This window comes from Chelonia mydas, chromosome 3 (genome assembly GCF_015237465.2).
Source record: "Chelonia mydas isolate rCheMyd1 chromosome 3, rCheMyd1.pri.v2, whole genome shotgun sequence".
Lineage (NCBI taxonomy): Eukaryota > Metazoa > Chordata > Testudines > Cheloniidae > Chelonia > Chelonia mydas.
In genome coordinates, this window is record NC_057851.1 from 85,139,139 (window position 1) to 85,153,164 (window position 14,026).

Sequence of the window (14,026 nt, forward strand, 5' to 3'; positions counted from 1 at the left end):
CAGGTGGTGGGGATCATACCTAGTGGAATGAAGCAAAGCAGCAAAAAACGAGTGCAGGAGCTAACACACCCAAGGACAAATGCTTTGAGCAGCTGTTGGTTTACTGCTGCTTCTGGACTTGAGAGCATGCCTGTTGGGTCTTTCAATCAGGTGATTCAGCTGCAAGTCCTCTGTTGCTCACTATGGAGATGGAGCTACCTGGTCCCAGACTCAGCTGCAAGCCCTAATTCCTGACACAGTTTAAGTGGCTGATCTTACATGTTCCACAAACGCCCAGAAACACAGTAGGCTGAATTAAGGTCAGAAATGTAGTCTTATCCCCAATTTGCTTTAAGGGTTTAATTCAGATATATAATGTTACTATAATATTTTTATAGTTTTAAAACATAATAAGGCCACCATATAATTTTCACTTTCTTTTCTATGTAATTATAGCCATTTTCTAAAGTAGCCAGAATGTAAACACAGAAGTGTAATTGTAGTTTTCAGTGATAGCTAGCCAAAAGTACTATTTTAAAGCTAAAAACCACTAAACTATTGTCATTTTCCACACTAATGGTGTCTGAAACTCCACAAGCTCATCTTGAAGCATTTATTGGTTTATGAAATGTATCGATGACACAAATGACTGGAGTTAGGAATGTTCAAAGCTCACAAAGCGCAGCATCCTCAAAGTCGGATAACAGGGTCTTCACACATTGTCAAGGAGCACAGAAGCATTTGCACCAGAATGGTTTTGATATCAATGGACTGAATAGTCAGAGCTATGAATCATCTCCAAAGCACTCGTAAAAAGCAATACGATAGGTTTTTCTGGTGATTCATAGCTTTTAAGGAAAGCTGTTTCACTTCCTTAAACAGTTTTGGGGGGGGGGGGGGGGTTAGTTTTGTATTTTGTTTGGTTTTTAATATCAAAATTATATTACTCAAAAGAGAAAAGACCTCATCTCTACAACTTTTTCAGTGTCCTTTTATACCTAACCTCCTCCAGAGGACAAAGTTTTTAACGCTGTGATGAATCTTTCTGGGACAGTTAAGGCTAGAAAAGTTAAAACTTTCTTCAAAGCTGTTTGCCGGCCTGATTGGGTGGATAGATAAACATTTACTGATTTACACTCTCTCCTTTTCTTGTGATACTTCTATAATAACATTCACACTTTTATCTCCTTCTATTATGTATTCTCTGGACAAGCATCCATATTTGTAGAAGGTAGATAAGCAGTGAAGAAACAGTATTCTAATTTGCACAGCTCCTTGCATCATGAAGAAAACTGACCTCTTATCTGGAAGAGTTTACGATCTGGGAATTCATCATATTAGACTTAGAGTTGTGAAATGCGACTGGTAGTGAGATATCAGCTAATGCCCATGGTGCATGCTGTTACCACATTCATCTGCTCTATCAGACACTTAAGCTGGCCTAAACTAGAAACCATTTCATCCATATTACCAATAAGGGCAAATTCTGGGTGAAATCCTGGTTCTAGTCAATGAAATATTGCCACAGAATTCCATAAGACCAGGAATTCACCTCTGCTGTGTCTGAGGTCTTAAGGCTAGTTCTACAACACAAAAGAAAACAGGATTGAGGAAGCTGGGCGGGGGTTGGACACCCAGCTGCATGGTGGGAGGCAAAGCTACATGGGGGCTCAAACACGAGGCAGGGCTGGGGGGATGAGGGGATGAAGCGCGGATAGAGTAGGTGCATTCAAAATTACATTCTGTGCCCAAAGATATAGGATACTTTCCCCAGAGGAAAACGCTTAGTTCAGAACACAGCTGCTGGTGCAATGTGCTGATTTTACAGGCTCGGTCTTTGCCCACTTACACTTTTGTATGCAGGACAAAAACTGAGTAATAAAATAATTCATATCTTCTATGATCAAATCTTTTGTTTTCCCCCCTCCAAACAAACCAGAAGCAACTTTTCTCATAAATAAATAAATAGCATAACCCAAGTTTTATTTATTTATGTATCTATTCATTTATTTGATTTTTTTTAACAGTATGGTCTAGTTGTACACAGCAACCCTTTAATAAGTAGACTTAATAGTAGTAGGTAGTAGACAGCTTCTTCTATCTTTCCTTTCCTTTGTTTGTCTATCAATAATGCATATAAAGGAATGCATAGATTTTTCATGCCAGAAGGGACCTTTATGATCATCTAGTCTGACCTCTAAGCATTTCCAAATGCAATCCTCAAAGCATTTCTATGGAATTGACAGCTTAGTATCTTATATAAAGAAACCTGAAAAATCTTTGGTGACAGTTAATAATCTAAGCAGTATGACCTCCTTGACATATTTAGATTTCTCAAACCTGAGAGCTTTGAGAGCTACCCAGACAAAATTCAAAACAAAACAAAACAGACCTCCACGAGAATTTTGCTTTTCATGAGAACTCCAGGATAAGGCCTGTGGGGTAGCCCTTCTATGGATTATATTTTAACGGTTAATACATGTTTAGAAAACAATAAATATAGCATGAAAAGCTAGCAGAGGACGTACTTAACTGAAAGTACACAACAGTTCATATACTTCTCTGTTCATTCCATCAGAGCATATCACTTACCATTGTGTGTGTGTCTGTGCATGTGTGTAAGTGCATGTTAGAAGTTGGATAAAATTAAATAAATATATTTGTGGATCATCTTTTTTCTCCAAGTAACCGTGAAGTTACTCATTTCTATAATCTGAACATGTGAGCAATATTCCTCTGACATACAGTGCTGACTTTGGGATTAAATGGGGAGATCTGCATGAAAAGGGGGGGAGGGATAACTCAGTGGTTTGATCATTGGCCAGCTAAACCCAGGGTTGTCAGTTCAATCCTTGAGGGGCCATTTAAGGATCTGCGCCAAAATATTGGGGCTTGGTCCTGCTTTGAGCAGGGGGTTGGACTAGATGACCTCCTGAGGTCCCTTCCAACCCTGATATTCTATTCTAAAAGCAAGACTACAGGTTCAACCCCACAAGTGTCTGAGTGCTGTTGAAAGAAATGCAGACTCAGAGTGCTAACAATGCTAATGCAGTGACTGCTCATCATCTGCTCAGAGAGGATTCTGCACAGTGCAGAAAAAACATGTACAGTGCTCAGCAATGTAAGCAAACCTCCATTCCTTCAAGGAGCTGAGCACTGAGAAAAGTGAGTGTGACCAATAAAGACAGAGGGTAGTAATGGCATCAGTGCTTTAATTCCAAACCAGATAATGCAAGTGTTATGGTGGCCATTTTAAAGATTTTCAGCTATTCCTGCCAAACAGGAGTCATGGTTCGCTTCAGAGTGCTTATCGACTATAGGGGCTATTCCCAAGAGAATTTTCATCTCATGGAGTTTCCTCTTTGTACTTACATTGGTGGTTGGTTTGCCCACATAAGAAAGTAGGGAGTTCAGCCCCCTAGACCAGTAGTTCTCCTAGATCTGGTGGGCTCCCATGTTTCCATGTGTCTTAGCCCTTTCTGGTTTCCTGGCAATGCGGCTTTCCTTTAAGAGCTGCATTTTTAGGGATACCCCAGCCTCAAGCAAGTTTCCACAGCACAGCAGAGAAGTGGATAAATTAAGGTTAGGCTTGGCAGCATTCAAAGTTTATTTTTTATAATTTCAACAGATAATATCAGTGTTCATTTTCAAGCATTGTTTTCTACTCAAATGTTCAAAATTGTGGGAAATTATGGTGTGGGGGTCAGACAATAATTATTCAATGACAGTAAACACCGAGATTCAAAAAGTGGAAGCTTTATAGCCATTAAAACACAAACTCTAATAAGTTCTCAAGCAGCATTTTCCTTACTTAGCCCATCCGTAAATGTTTAGTATTGTTGATGGAAATATTTTTTCCTCAGTTTGTGTGTACAGTGAAATTGACATTTACCCATAAAAATGTAATCCATCCAAGCCTAATTAAGGTTGACTGTGTCAGTATTAACTGGCTCCTGTGAGAGCATGTTACCTGGTCCTGGTCCCCTCCTAGCTTTGGCCCCCACCTTTCAATAACTTTAATCCTATGTAGGACTTTCTGGGGGGTCAAGGAAAGGGTGAAATGATGCTGCAGAGGTAGTACTTCCCCATCTCATGCCCTCCCATACAATGTCCCCCAGGATTTTGTTTGCTCTGCCAATGGAAGGTGAAGGACTACAGGGGTCTTAGAATAAACTGATAGCAGCAATGAGGGTCAGTTGATGACAGTTATATTTGTAAGTTTTCTAATAAGAAAGAAGCTGGCTATGAGGGAGAGAGTCCAACGGTTCATGAGTTCACACGTACTAGTCAGAGTATTCTTGCTGAGCACCAGACTCAAGCACCTGCTCCCCTCAGTTTGCTTTACCTTTTTGGATTGTAACAAGGCACCATGATCAGCAGTTGTACCATTGGCTCAGCCCTACTCGTTTGGAAAGCCCAGTGTTGTTCCATTTAATTCAATAGGAGTTTTACTGTTGGCTTCTATGGGACCAGTACTGGGACTTCACAACCATCATCCACACGCTCCTATCTGAAGGTTTTAAACTGCTGCTCTTCGCCACAGTATCTGACCCTACCAGACTGGGCCCAATCTTTTAAATTCCAGTGAAGTTTCCATGAAGGCAAAGGTGCATAAAGGTAAATACATTAAATTGCCATTTAGGACACTCAAATACCATAGTTTTAACTTTCATTGTCTATGTGTTTCATTTAGAAGTGTTTTTAGCTGGAGTAATGATTGAGTCTCACATCGATGTTGATGTACAAGGATTCAGCAAATACCATAGGTAGGGCCCTACCAAAATTCATGGTTGATTTTGGTCAATTTCATGGTCATAGGATTTTTAAAATGATAAATTTCATGGTTTCAGATATTTAAACCTGAAATTTCATGGTGTTATAACTGTGGGGGTCCCAACTCAAAAGGGCGTCATGGGGAAGTCTCAAGGATATTGTAGCGGGGGGTTGCGGCATTGTCACCCTTACTTGTGTGCTGTGCTGGCCGTGGTGCTGTCTTTAAAGCTGGGCAGCTGGAGAGCAGCAGTTGCTGACCGGGCACCCAGCTCTGACGGCAGCACCGCCGCCAGTGGCAGCATAGAAGTGAGGGTGGCCTGGTATGGGAGGGGCCTCACTTTTGGGGGGAGGGAGAGATGGCCTTACAGGTGGGTAACTGCCCAGGGCGCCATGGTTGGGGGGTGGTTCTGTGATACCACCCCCCCCACACACACACACAGAGCCAGCCTAAGGCCCCCACCCATATGCCAGGCTCCAGCTGCTGGTCCTGGCCAGGCCAGTGAGGGACAGGACTTCCAGCCCCAGGAACAGCTTCTGCAGGGCAAGAGGATCAGACCCACCTCCAGGAACCTTCCCCGGCTGCAGGAAGCTCTGTGGCTGCTGGCTGGGAGCCCAGCTCTAACGGCAGCACCACTGCCAGCAGCAGGGCAGAAATAAGGGTGTCATGGTATCGCCACCTTTACTTCTGTGCTGCTGTTGGTTGCGGCGCTGCCTTCAGAGCTGGGTGGCCGGCCAGCATCTGCAGTTCTCCAGCCGCCCTGCTCTGAAGGCAGCGCAGAAGTAAAGGTGGCAATACCAAGACTCCTTACAATAGCCCTGCGACCACCCCCGCACACAACCTCGTTTTTGGTTGGGCCCCCCAGTTTGAGATATGCTGCTCTCCCCTATTAAATCTATATCGTATGGGGTAAAAGTAAACAAAAGACCAGGTTTCACGGCCCGTGAATTTGGTAGGGCCCTAACCATAGGTGAACACATATTTGTGAAGTCAGACCAATACACAGTCAGTTACATTTGAAACAGACAAGATTGCCCATGACCATTACAGGCTATTGTATCCTTGCTTTATGCTGTTTACACTGTTCACATAAGGTGTAGCTTTGCTTCAAAGGGGTTAACGGCAACATGATAAAAATGACACCAACTTGCTTTGTCATCGGCTGTTGATCCCCAGTTTCTGGGGTCAACCTGACATGCATTCAAGTTTCACTTCAGTGTGTTTTTATATTGTTTGTACTGGCCAACAGGAGAACGGGTGTCTTGCTTTCACTGATCATAAAAGATGGCATTAGGTATTTTTGAGTTTATCATACAAACAAGATGCCCAGACCAACACAGCTGAGCTTTTTTGAGCATGCTTTGAATGTCAGACATCCAACAACGATTAAGGATTACAATATTGAGAATCCTGTCCCAGTGCTGATCCTTCAAATAGACCAAAGACAGTGCCTATGGAACTGATAAAGTTGCCTAATGAGGCAGTGATATGTTGTGCATGTCTCACAACCTTATAGAAACTTTGTAAGCATGACTGCCTGACAGACATTTAGCTTAGTTCTTATTTTGACAACCCCTATCATTCCATAGGTGTTGCGACAGCATTCCAAAGACAGAACTGGCCTTGGCTGTGTGATGAGTAATCTCATAACCAATTTTGGTATTCTGTGAAAGCATACTCCCTAGGTAGCAAAACTTCTCCATGGACTTGAGAAGAGCATTGTTGATCTTAATATTTGGTTAGACATGAGCATGTACTGGCACAGGTTGGAACAGTAGTTCAGTTTCAGTACTTCCGGTTTTTTAGGCTGACTATGAAACCAAAACAATTGATGACATGAGCAAAGTGATCAGTTATAAATTGAATGTCATCAATCAAGTGAGTAACCAGTGCACAGTCATCAGCAAAAGTTTCTTAATGAGTAAATCTGCCACTTTTGTGCGAGCATGGAAGCGTTGCAGATTGATCAACTTCCTTTCAGTGAGGAATTGGATAAATACTACTCTGTCAATGTCATGAAATGCATCCATAAGCATAGATGAAAAAAAATGATGGAAAAGAGCATGGGAGCCAGTACATAATCTTGTTTGATTCCACAGGTGTCCAGAGGGGGTCCAATATCCCACAATTTTCCATTGCACTGTCTATCATCCCATCATGGAAAGAGCAAATGACAGAAATAAACTTTGCAGGGCATCCAAAGTCTCCAGGATCCTTCACAAAAACCTTAGCCAAGTCAACAAATATCATATAGAGGCCATGCTTTTAGTCCCAGCACTTTTCCTGGAGCTTGTAGCTGATGTGCTACAAAGATCATGTCTATAGAGTCCTGTCTAGATTGAATTTCACATTGAGACTCAGGGAGGACAGTTTCCATAAGACAGACTTAATACCTATTCAATATGACCCATGCAAGAATTTTCCCAGCAACAGAGAGTGGGGAAATGCTGTGGTGATTATTACAGTTTGCTTTATCACCCATACATTTATAGAGGTGAACAATGTTGGCATCCTTGAAATCCTGTGGCACTGACTCTTGCTCTCAGATAATGGAGATGAGTCAGGTGAGGTGCCTTGTGGTGTGGTAGCCACCCTTCCTATAGATCTCCGCTGCAATGCCATCTGTTTCAGGTGCTTTCCCTTGTTATATCTACCTGATTGCTGTTATGGTTTCACGTAAGAAGGGGGGGCTAGTGCAAGTTTTCTTTTTAATGGCTGCTGTGAAAGAACATTAATTGATTTCTCAGAAATGTAAGAGTGATTAAGAAGCAAACTAAAATGTTCCCTCCATCAGTCAAATATTTCTTTTTTTGTCAATTAAGAGTCAATTGCTATCCAGTACGCATACAGGGATTATCCTATACACAGCATGGAGACCAGCAAAAAAGCTTTTGGTTTCTTTGCAGTCTGCTGTCAGTAGTAATCTGCCACTTTCTTTTCCCACCACTGGTTTTTCATTTGCGGAAGTCTGGTCTGATCCATCTGTTTTGCCTGATGATATGAAGCCTTCCTAGCTGCTGAATCCTTGTTCACTATGTAGGCTCGATGGATAGCATGAAGTGAGTCCAACTGCTGACATATTCCAGGATCATTCTCACCAAACCAGTCCTGATGTTTCCTCTTAATGAAGCTGAGAACTTCAGCAACCCTGTTATATGTTGTGTCCTGAAAATGTTTTGAGGCTGTCTCAACACCTACTGAGGCTTCTGTAATGCTAAAAATGCTTTCCTGGGTTTCTGTTAGAATTCAGATTGTTTGTCACAATTTTCCAGGCTTGAAATATTGATTTTTTTCACTCGGTTGAGTCATTGTCTATGTTGCTTGAAAGCGGTAAAGAGGGACACTTGACTTCTCACAAGTCTATGCTATGACCAGCAGATCTCATGATGTGCGTGAGCTTGATATTGCAGAAATCTTAAATACTCAACGGCAGAAAAAACGAGTACTTAAAAATGGGCATGAAGAGAAAACAAAATGACACAAGAAACACAAATTTCAAAGGTTGGTAATGTAATAAAATATCAGAATCCCTCATGTGGATGCCCAGCTCTATGTTTAGACATCTAAGTGCCAACATGAATGCCCACATATTGACTAGAACCCCCAGTTTGACACATACATAGATTCCATATGCATTCAGGGTGCTCTACTTTGGATCAAAATGAAGAACATCTTGAAACATATGTTTTGCTCTTTCTTCCCTCCCCACCCCCCATCATATTAATATCTCTGTAATAAAACAAGGTTCTATTTGTTTCAGATAACTTTCACTGGCATTATGATGCTGCTGCCATAAAGTGTACTGCTAATAATTTCACTGTATTTTGTATCTCACTTAATTCTTCACTAATGATCTGTCATTAAAGAATTTTAATTAACCCATGCTAATTAGTCTCATAGATCTACCCAGTGAATTTGAGTTTTTTCCAATATATCAACGCAGTAGGCCAGATTCTCTGCTACACTCTGGCCGTGTTGCACTGTATCACCAGCAGAACCTGTCCCTAAACCCAACGTAACCGGCCTAGAGAATATTATTCCCATGTAAGGAACGTCTTCTCGTGGTACAGAACCAGTATAAGAGCTCTTACGCTACTCCCCCTCCTTGCTACTGGCATAGCAGGAAAAAAACACAGCGTGGCTAGAAGGGGGACATACCTGGGATGCCTGTGCCACGCCTCTGACCTTGGACTGCATTTTGCTGCAGGGGGAATAGCCCTGTACAGTCTGCACCAGGATCAGGGGACTGCAAAGCTATGCTGTAAGCCTCCCTTGTACACGCAGCTCTGACCTGCACTGTGTGAAGGTCAGCTGCATCCAAGCACCGAGTCATTCCACAGTACATTTTTCTCTTTTACCTACAGCAGAGTATATTATTTTTATGCTGTATCTCTCTTTTTTGTAGCTCCCTCAGTGCATATGCTGACATTTAGCAGTTCTGTTCACAGGACTGAACTGGCATTCAATCTGCCAGACCACAAACAAGGGATGTACCAATTTCAAAATCTTCCAGCTCACTGATAGCTCTTCTTCCTTGACAGATACATTTATTCCAGATTCCCCTTTTCTTAGCTTCTCCCTCAGGCAGCATATGACAACTTCTGTGATATTGAGTATGATCCTTGATGATAACAGCAGGATTTTTACGCTGCCCTTCAACAGATCTCCACTGGTGTTAGCTTATTTAGCTAGTGAAATATGCAAGTACATTCTCTCCTGCTACACTTTCTTCTTCTTCCAGAGAAACTTTGCAGCAAATTCTATTATTCCTCAAACACACATTAATCAATTATTAAAACTTTTACATACCTGATGTTTATTTTATTCTATCAACTGCAATATATGACTTACACTTGTATTTTATCAACACTTAACTATTAGTTTACTCAGTTATGCATTAGTCCAAATGGCAGACAACATGTGAGGTGATGCGGCAGTGTTTAGCGCTCCTTAGCTATGTGCTTGTCATTATTGCTCTCCTCAAAAAGCTTTTTCTCCCTGGGGGAGCCCTAATACAATATTTAGCTTGAATCCTAATGTAGCTAGCTCCATTATAACTATGAACACAGACTCAAAGGCAACTGTAAGTAATGCAAAAATAGATCAATACTAATCTGAAATGTTGGTGTGTAATTCTAACAGAGCTGTTACTTATTTCAATTGTAACATCCATCTTATGTTCTGATTGGCTGCTGTTACTGAATCATGCTAGTGACTTCAAGAGTGATAAGTGCTACCATTCTTAAAGACAGAATAATGTTAAAGACCTTAAATAAGTAATATCACTTCAGTGTTGCTTACTCTTGCGGGGCTTAACTTTCTGAACCCATTTGGTGATTTTGTTTTGCTTTGTTTATTCAAGTTTTCAAGTACAAATACATTTGTGAGAAATTAAAAAAAAAAGTAAAAAAACATAAACAACTGTGATTATTTTAAGTCTTAAGAGAAGCAAATTGCGTTCCTCTGCAACACCAGCTATGTCAATGGACAGTACAAATGCACATATATTGCTGTTACAAAATAAAAATGGACAACCATCATAAAATATTTATTGCTAATTTTTTTTTAAAAAATCCACTTTGAGCCTCAAATTCAATTATATTAAGAAAAAAAATCGGAGACTAAAAATCTTGGTATTTCTCTCTAAAATTTAGATTTTGCCATTTGAACAAGCCATGTGATCCATTTTAAAGGATTTTTTTTTAAAAGAAATTGGTGGAAGTTAAAATGCCTTAACATTCCCTCCACCCCATTTTTTCCTCCTAAGCACAGGCCTCCAAACACCCTCCAAGTTATTTGGAATCATTTCAGCTCATCCTTACAGAAGTGAAATGTCAAAGAGCAACCTGGTTTTGGAGGCTTAAATAAATGTTAATTTGGGAACTCCGTTCTTTTCAAGGTTCCATCAATAAATTTTGCTTATTAAAAATAGACAGATTACTGATGAAAATTGTAAAAAGAAATATTAATTCTTATTAATACCATCAGCTCACAATTTTGTATAACATGGAAGCCCTTATGCTGCAGAGTTAGAGATCTCTTTCCAGCTGTCAAATGATGGAATCCCTGTATTCTTGCTAATTGGCTACACACTAAGGTAAACAAGTCAGCTAATTCCAGAACACTGAACTGATTAACATCGGGTTGTATGTACATATTTATACAGAGAGAATTCATAGTTTTCCATGCTGCTTTTGCTTCACTAACCAAAAATGGGTCTGATTTTAAAAATTAAAACTGCTTGGCTGCAGAACCATTTATTAAAGGCATGTAGAAAAAGTGGAAGTGTCCAAAAAGTATATTTAAAGCTGTATTATTTTGAAAAACAAAACTATGGTGTAATACACACAATTGAGAAGAGCAGTATGGACTCTCTGTTCACCCAGTCCTCTCTGTTCACTCAGAACTTGAGGCATCAGAACTCACTCTCCATTACTAGTCAGAAAAACACAGAAAGATTTTTCACAAAAAATAATCAAGATGTTTCCCCTGTTTTAGTCATCAAAAACATTGTTAATGAAAATGTTCTGACCAGATGTAATTTCACTCTTTGCCTCTTTAAACTCATGGCCTTTTGCCATGAGGAAGTATAGTTTTAAACATACTGAGCCAAATTTTGCTCTCATTTACACCAGTGTAAACCTGGAATAATTCCTTTGATGTTGATGGCGTTTCTTCAGATTTGCGCTGACTGGTATAAAAAGAGGAGAATTTGATTCATTAGATCCCACTTTCCACTGTTACATTTGTGGTATGCTCCCTTGCTTGCCTATAAATGTTTTTTTTTTTAAGTTAATGTTTTTAGTGTTCAGAGCCATATTCTCTGCTGGTATAAAAAGAAGTCGATGGAGCAGTGCCGGTTTACAGCAGCAAAGAATTTGGATCATAATTTTAAACACAAAGAAATCTTACATTTGTTCACAATGCAGGTGTCCTAGAGTGATAATATTAGCACTGTACCTTTAAAAAAAGGAGCAGAGGATCTGAGAGGGGAGGCAGGGAGTGAAGTAGCAAGGAAAGGTGCAAGGTCACTGCCCTGGGAGCTGTAGATGATGAAGAAAAACTTACTGTGAGAAGTTTTTTGGATGTCTTTTGCTCCAATACATGGGCAGGATCAGCAGAACAGAACTGTGATTTGAAATAAATAAAAAAAGTGTTTGCTTTGATTCAGTTTGACCAGATATCAGTAAAATTACATTATGGCTATTTGGACCCTCCACGCTGAGACCCAAGAAATAGAAAGTATGGATTTGTATATTGGATCCAATTCTGCCCTCAGCTACATCTGTGAATTCCCACTGAAGTAAACTGGAGCTCGGTATGCAAATCTCATGGCTGAATTTGCCCTCTGTTGTATATTAAGGTTCTGCATATATTTAGCAGTATAACTGGCCACCAAAAAATACTTTGTGGGCTCAGTCTTCAAATGTGCTCAATATGCTGAGTGGGTCAGGGGACACCAAAAGGGCTTATGCAGGAACCGTATCCTGGTGCCAGTTCTACACCAACTCTGGCATATTTTAGAACAGCCTTATGTTGACTGACTATGGCACTGCAGCTGGGAACAGCCACATCACAGAGGAGAGTGACCCTTTGTTCCCAACCCAGCACATTCCAGTTACATTGGTTTTCCTGACACTTGTCATTGTTATATGGGCCCTTTATGTCTAATATGGCAAGTTGAGGTTACAATGAGACTTTTGCATTTCCTTACTTGGGAGTATTTAAAACTGCAACCTTAACCTTACATTAACAGTTTTCACTGGAGGTCATTGTGTCCTATCCAAATATTCACCCAGCCCAACCTGGCTTAGTTAGTAAGATCAAACAGCATGGGTTGCTATTGCTGTGGGTATAAACTGTTGAAGTCCTTAAAGATATAAAAAATTAAAATGGTGTGCAGTGTTTTCTAGTTCCTGAATTAGCAAATCAACAGAGGAAAGACTTATGCTTATGTACAGCAATTCAGCTTGAGTATGAAAACATTAATTATTTACTGTAATATGCTGATTTATAATTATGAAATCAGTAATTTAATTGGCATCTAGTGCAATAAAAACATTCCCAATGTCATTATCTAAGTGCTGATGCTTGATGCTTTCAAACTCAGCTGAACTGTCAAAAAACACTTTTGTTAAATCTTTGTACCTGCTAAACTGACAACTATTAGGGAAAAAAGCTGAAAAAGTGCTATTATACAACAGCTGGAGATGTTGTCTTTACATTTCAACCAAACTGATGCAGTTCACTGTTGGTCACCAGGCATATGTCTTACTGCTGACAGAAATAGTGAATGTACCTATAATTAAAACACATATTCCTGGCAAACAGAAACTGCCATCATGAATTACATTAAAAGTGATTTGTATGGTGGTTACTGATTATGCCAGTCTGACTGACACAGCTTTCTCCCTAGACGCAAGAACAGGATTGTGTGCTGGTGAGCATGTTTGTGTGGGTGCACTCGCGGGTGCATGATGGGAGGTGTGAGTTCCAGTTTAATGTAAGGCTACACAGGAGAAGATGAGGAACAGCTATTTAACAGAATCAGAGATTAGCAGTACAAAAGATAGGATCAGCAGAGCCAACTCAATCTATTTGGGTTAGCGTAAAAAGCGTGCTGCAAGCAGGGCTCTGGCTTTATGCCTGCTGCTGCCTGAGCTCCAAATTACAGCTGGAACAGCAGGAAGTTCTTAGATCTTCTAGCCCCAGGTGAAGAGGTCTGATCTTCAAAGTAGTAGCCATGCAAAGGGAGGTGTATCAGAATAACCTTACAGCTGTTAGTTGAACAATAATCAGCATGAGTAAGACTTCATTTTGAAAAATCATCCGATGGACGGAGGTCAGTTATAAACTGATAAACTGGCTTAGACTGGGGGGAAGAAAAACAAAAGTACTGAATTTAATAATTACTCTAGTTTATTAAGCCTACTTAAGCCTACTCTGGTCTACTCAGAGATTTTGGTCCAGTATAATTATTTTGAATAAGAGTGTGATAGCAGGGACACTGTAATATGAGTACAAAGATGCCTTCTACTCTACAGAAATTAGCTACTTGGATCGTAAAAGTAGTACAAATTATGGGTATCAGCAAGGCCTTAGTCTTTGATGACAGAGAGAAAATCAATTCAATATGTAAAAGAAAAGTCTGTAAATTTGATATCAAAACATTTTCTGTTAGAAACTATTAATTAAAGCTAGTCCTGAAAATTCAAATGAATGAAGTGATGTTAAGAACTCCTCAGACTTATTTTAAAAGTCCCTGCAGCCATACTT

General features: G+C 40.2%; 1 protein-coding gene across 5 annotated transcripts in view; it reads right to left on the reverse strand.

The window, feature by feature from the left end:
- Positions 1-14,026, reverse strand: part of HS3ST5 (heparan sulfate-glucosamine 3-sulfotransferase 5) — a 264,767-nt gene that overhangs the window by 161,725 nt on the left and 89,016 nt on the right. The window contains exon 3 of one of the 5 annotated variants that reach the window (XM_043542826.1): positions 11,819-11,878. The exons of 3 other annotated variants lie outside the window; for them this stretch is intronic. The gene's annotated coding sequence lies outside the window, so the exon portion shown is untranslated. Of the gene's footprint in view, positions 1-1,276; positions 1,342-11,818; positions 11,879-14,026 lie in introns of those variants that run through there. One more of the 5 variants, XM_043542827.1, reaches the window with a different exon arrangement.